We start from the raw sequence: 6,000 nt of genomic DNA on the forward strand, positions 1-6,000 counted from the left end.
GTTCAGATATTTCAGATGACTATTCAGTTTGGTTTGTGCTTCTTCTATGGAAATTGTGTGCACAATGATTTGAAAGCTCATTTACTATTCAAAGTGACTGTTTTTGGTACACTGTAGACAGACACACACACGTTTGGTGTTGATAAGAAACCCCTTTAAAATAAAGCCCAATCACCCCCATGTTATACTATATTATAAACGGGGTGGTTCGAGCCCTGAATGCTGATTTGTCTGAAAGCCGTGGTATACCACAGGTATGACAACTTTGATTTTTACATCTAATTACGTTGGTAGCCAGTTCATAATAGCAATAAGGCACCTCGGGGGTTTGTGGTATATATCCAATATACCACGGCAAAGGGCTGTATCCAGGCACTCTATGATTTTTCAACGCCGATACCGATTTATTGGAGGCCCCAAAAAAGCCAATGCCGATTTTTATATCCATCTATCGACAATTACAACAATACTGTATGAACACTTATTTTAACTTAATATAATACATCAATAAAATCTATTTAGTCTCAAATAAATAATGAAACATGCTCAATTTGGTTTAAATAATGCAAAAACACAGTGTTGCAGAAGAAAGTAAAAGTGCAATATGTGCCATGTAAAAAAAGCTAACGTTTAAGTTCCTTGCTCAGAACATGAGAACATATGAAGCTGGTGGTTCAATATTCCCAGTTAAGAAGTTTTAGGTTGTAGTTATTATAGGAATTATGATGCGTCAACTATTTCTCTCTATACCATTTGTATTTCATATACCTTTGACTATTGGATGTTCTTATAGGCACTTTAGTATTACCAGCCTAATCTCAGGAGTTGATAGGCTTGAAGTCATAAACAGTGCTGTCAAGCGTTGCTAAGAGCTGCTGACAAACGCAGTGAGTTTGAATGAATGTTTACGAGCCTGCTGCTGCCTACCACCGCTCAGTCAGACTGCTCTATCAAATATCAAATCCTAGACTTAATTCTAATGCAATAAACACAGAAATGCGAGCCTTTGGGCATTAATATGGTAAAATCCGGAAACTATCATTTCGAAAACAAAAAGTTTATTCTTTCAGTGAAATATGGAACCGTTCTGTATTTTATCTAACGGGTGGCATCCATAAGTCTAAATATTGCTGTTACGTTACACAACCTTAAATGTTATGTCATAATTATGTAGAATTCTGGCAAATTAGTTCGCAACGAGCCAGGTGGCCCAAACTGTTCCATATACCCTGACTCTGTGTGCAATAAACACAAGTTAATATTGCCTGCTAACATTAATTTATTTTAACTAAGTATGCAGGTTTAAAAAATATATACTTCTGTGTATTGATTTTAAGAAAGGCATTGATATTTATGGTTAGGTACAGTCGTGCAACGATTGTGCTTTTTTTCGCGAATGCACTTTTGTTAAAACATCACCTGTTTAGCAAGGTAGGCTGTGATTCGATGATAAATTAACAGGCGCCGCATTGATTATATGCAACGCAGGACAAGCTAGTTAACCTAGTAATATCATCAACCATGTGTAGTTAACTAGTGATTATGTTAAGATTGATTGTTTTTTATAAGATAAGTTTAACGCTAGCTTGCACCTTACCTTGGCTCCTTGCTGCACTACATAACAGGTGGTCAGCCTGCCACGCAGTTTCCTCGTGGAATGCGATGTAATCGGCCAAAATCGGCATCCAATAATGCAGATTAATCAGTTGACCTCTTTCATATTGCAACCAATGGCCATGTACCACACCCCCCTCAGGCCTTATTGCTTTAATATACTTCAACCTGGTAGGCTAGAGGCCAAAAAAGACAGAGTTGTGCCAGACAATGTTTTACAAACATTTTAAAGAAGTGGAGTTGACTCCGTTTCATTTTCAGTCATTTAAAATCATTTAAAACTGAATTTCAACATTACTTTTAAAGATATTCAATTCAACATCAGAGTGCCGACATGTAGTAGTGGCAACAAGCTATTAAATGGAATTGGATGTGTCATAGTGCAGGTGCTATGACCATTTACTTAACCTTTCCTTTGTCACCTTTCACCCTCACATCCCAGTCTTCCAGGCCTCTGTCTGCTTCCATGCAAAGAAGTTGTCAAGAGTTTGACTGTCAAATGTGTCAGTGTTTCCAAGGAGGAAAAAGCAAGACAGAGTCTAACTAGAGTCAGTTAACTGAGGGAAGGTGAAGAGTGTTTCTGCCCCAAGGTAAGAGGATACGGACTGTCTTTAAGCTTCTACAAATGTAGCATACCAATGTTTGATAGCTTTTTTAAATAACTCAATCTTATTAAATAACTATTCTGTATAAATCTGTAATAATGCTTAAATAAAAAAAACAACAATTAAAGGTAATACATGGAAAGTAATGAACAATAGTGGTGTTTATGAAAAATGTATTTCTGAAGAGATCCCCAGGGCCAGCTCTAGGCATAAGCAACATAAGCGGGCGCTTAGGGGCCCCGAACTGTCGGGGTCTCAACTTAATGTTGAGAGTTAGAATAGTAGAATACACAAGGTGCAAACTTGAAATTTGGTTGTGCATTATCAGTTTTTCACTTGTTTTGTCATTCACTGACAGTCACTCAATTAGCCATGTCAGGTAACAATTTTAGATTGGAAAGTTGGTCTAGCCAGTTATATAAACTTGTAATCATGGCCGAATACCAACCGGGCACGCAGGGCACATTCTCAGGGGTCCTGACCACCAGGGGGCCCCATTGATTTTATTAGTCACTCTCACTCAGATATCATTAACATGGCATAAGTCATGGAAAAATGTTTAGAATTGCATGAAATTAGCTTTAAAGCTGCATTTTTTAAAATCTCCACCCTAAGGTAAAATGGGAAGAATTGCAGAAAATGTGCTTTAAAACTACAAAATGTCTCTCATCCCCATGGCAAAATGTGTAGAATTGCAGTAAATGTACTTTAAAGCGTACATGTTTCTCTCCGCCATCAAAAGGGGGGCCACTAAAACTATTTTGTTCGATTGGAGATACCCAAATATACACAGTGTACTAGTATTAGGGCATCCAGCCAAATTGACACAACTGTTGTAATCAACATAGTCCAGCATCCCTGTGGAACGCTTTCGACGTCTTGTAGAGTCCATGCCCGTCAAATTGAGGCTGTTCTGAGGGCAAAAGGGGTGCAATTCAATATAAGGACGGTGTTCCTAATGTTTTGTACACTCAGTGTATTTACTGTATTAACTTTAGTAAAAATCTGTATAATAGTCTGAGGAGTAAGGCTGGAATTCACTTGTCACAGATTTAGGCTCAATCGTTTTCACTCAAAGTATTTATGCTATTGCCTATTTATGTTGAAACTAGCCTTATCCATCAACTTTGGCTACACACCTTTCTCAAATGACAGGACCTGTCAGAGATGCAAATGACTTCCTGTCCTCATAGACCTGCCATGGCAACAACAGGAGTTGGCCTGTAGGCCTCCTATTTCCAATGTTGTCTTTGCCAAAGCATATGGTCAAATTTGGGCTAAGGGAAATTGGTTGATATGTAAACAACCCACAGTGTGCCTAACCAAAGCTGCTACCTAAACATACAGTACCTAAACAACCACAACCAACGGCCACATAAATATTAGATGACAGGACTGTTTTGCTATGTTTCTGAAATTCTAACAAATTAAATAAATATTTGCCTTCACAGCCCAGTTACCTGCCAACCTCCACGACCCATCTGACACCATCCCTGCTCCCATCTGGCTTTAGCGGCCATGGCCCTCGTCACAACCATGGGAGTGGTGCCAGTCATTCTCCTGGTACTGGCAGCCTTTGACTCAGGTGAACCAATCCCATACAGTATCTCTCTCTACACGACTGTGACCTGTTTTATGACCTTTTACAAAGTTACTCTGTCATTAGAGATGCTGTAAATGCTGAAGAAAATACAAACTGGGTTCATCTCAATAAATACATCTCATCATCTCCTTTGAAAAACTGGCTGAACAGGATGGAAGCAAATTCACCCACCATATAGCTTTCACCTATCCTGTCAATATACAGTACCAGTCCAAAGTTTAGACACACCTACTCATTCAAGGGTTTTTCTTTATTTTTACTATTTTCTACATTGTAGAATAATAGCGAAGACATTAAAACTATTAAATAACACATGGAATCATGTAGTAACCAAAAAGGTGTTAAACAAATCAAAATATATTTTATATTTGAGATTCTTCAAAGTAGCAACCCTTTGCCTTGATGACAGCTTTGCACACTCTTGGCATTCTCTCAATTAGCTTCACTTGGAATGCTTTTCCAACAGTCTTGAAGGAGTTCCCACATATGCTGAGCACTTGTTGGCTGCTTTTCCTTCACTCTGTGGTCCAACTCATCCCAAACCATCTCAATTGGGTTGAGGTTGGGTGATTGTGGAGGCCAGGTCATCTGATGCAGCACTCCATCACTGCTTCTTGGTCAAATAGCCTGAAGGTGTGTTGGGTCATTGTTCTGTTGAAAAACAAATGATAGTCCCTCTAAGCGCAAACCAGATGGGATGGCATATCACTGCAGAATGCTGTGGTAGCCATGCTCGTTAAGTGTGCCTTGAATTCTAAATAAATCACTGACAGTGTCAGCAGCGAAGCACCATCACACCTCCTCCTCAATGCTTCACGGGGGGAACTACACATGCAGAGATCTGTTCACCTACTCTGCATCTCACAAAGACACGGCGGTTGGAACCACAAATCTCACAATTTGGACTCATCAGACCAAAGGACCCTGGGACTAAACATCTCCCTATGCAACTGGATCCTGGACATCCTGATGGGCCGCCCCCAGGTGGTAAGGGTAAGCAACAACACGTCTGCCACACTGATCCTCAACACTGGAGCCCCTCAGGGGTGTGCGCTTAGTCCCCTCCTGTACTCCCTGTTCGCCCAGAACTGCATGGCCAAACACGACTCCAACACCATCATTACGTTTGCTGACGACACGACAGTGGTAGGCCTGATCACCGACAGAATGAGACTGCCTATAGGGAGGAGGTCAGAGACGTGGCAGTGTGGTGCCAGGACAACAACCTCTCACTCAATGTGAGCAAGACAAATGAGCTGGTCGTGGACTACAGGAATAGGCGGGCCGAACAGGCCCCAATTAATATTGATGGGGCTGAAGTGGAGCGGGTCGAGAGTTAAGTTACTTGGTGTCCACATCACCATCAAACTATCATGGTCCAAACACACCAAGACAGTTGTGAAGAGGGCACGACAACACCTTTTCCACCTCAGGAGACTGAAAATATTTGCCATGGGTCCCCAGATCCTCAAAACGTTCTACAGCTGCACCATCGAGAGCATCCTGACCAGTTGCATCACCGCCTGGTATGGCAACTGCTCGGCATCTGACCATAATGCGCTACAGAGGGTATTGCGTACGGCCCAGTACATCACTGGGGCCAAGCTTCCTTCCATCCAGGACCTATATACTCGGCGGTGTCAGAGTAAAGCCCCAAAAAATGTCAGACTCCAGTCACCCAGTCACATAGATTGTTCTCTCGGCTACCGTACGGCAAGCGGTACCGGAGCGCCAAGTCTAGGACCAAAAGGCTCCTTAACAGCTTCTACTCCTCAAGCCATAGGACTGCTGAACAATTAATCAAATGGCCACCCGGACTATTTACATTGACACTCCCCTTGGTACCGGTACCCCCTGTATATAGCCTCATTATTGTTATTTCTTTGTGTTACTTTTTATTATTTTTTACTTTAGTTTATTTGGTAAATATTTTCTTAACTCTTTCTTGAACTGCATTGTTGGTTAAGGGATTGTAAGTAAGCATTTCACGGTTCCTGTTGTATTCAGCGCATATGACAAAATAAAGTTTTATTTTCCACCGGTCTAATGTCCATTGCTCGTGTTTCTTGGCCCAAGCAAGTCCCTTCTTATTATTGGTGTCCTTTAGTAGTGGTTTCTTTGCAGCAATTCGATCATGAAGGCCTGATTCACGCGGTCTCCTCTGAACGGTTGATATTG

This window comes from Salmo salar, chromosome ssa02, assembly GCF_905237065.1.
Source record: "Salmo salar chromosome ssa02, Ssal_v3.1, whole genome shotgun sequence".
NCBI lineage: Eukaryota > Metazoa > Chordata > Actinopteri > Salmoniformes > Salmonidae > Salmo > Salmo salar.